This window comes from Etheostoma spectabile, chromosome 11 (assembly GCF_008692095.1).
Source record: "Etheostoma spectabile isolate EspeVRDwgs_2016 chromosome 11, UIUC_Espe_1.0, whole genome shotgun sequence".
Taxonomy (NCBI): domain Eukaryota; kingdom Metazoa; phylum Chordata; class Actinopteri; order Perciformes; family Percidae; genus Etheostoma; species Etheostoma spectabile.
The window spans coordinates 20,346,062-20,346,431 of NC_045743.1; the positions used below are offsets into that span (position 1 = coordinate 20,346,062).

A 370-nucleotide genomic window follows, 5' to 3' on the forward strand; every position below is an offset into this window, starting at 1 on the left:
TCTCTCCCTAGCTCTTTTAATCAGTTCTTGTTGAAAACAAGTGAAGGAGCTTTCTCATTTTTTAAAAAAATATATCCTAGGCCATTTTCATTTACATGTGTTGTAGCTGTATGTCTATACAACATACAACTTCCACTTAAGAAAAATGTAGCATAATATGGATGTGAAAGCAGTTATAAATAGACTGTGTGACAGTAAAATTTATTTGGTTAAAATCAACAAATAATCGTGATAATTATTTGTAATCTCAATATTGATCAAAATAATGGTGATTATCATTTTGGCCATAATTGTGCAGGCCTATCTGTCTCTTTTTTTTAAATTAACATGGAGGAAGTGCGTGCGTGCGTGCGTGCGTGCGTGCGTGCGT

General features: G+C 33.5%; 1 protein-coding gene across 6 annotated transcripts in view; it reads left to right on the forward strand.

The window, feature by feature from the left end:
• Window positions 1-370, forward strand: part of kdm6a (lysine (K)-specific demethylase 6A) — a 63,946-nt gene that overhangs the window by 62,204 nt on the left and 1,372 nt on the right. The window lies entirely within an intron of this gene.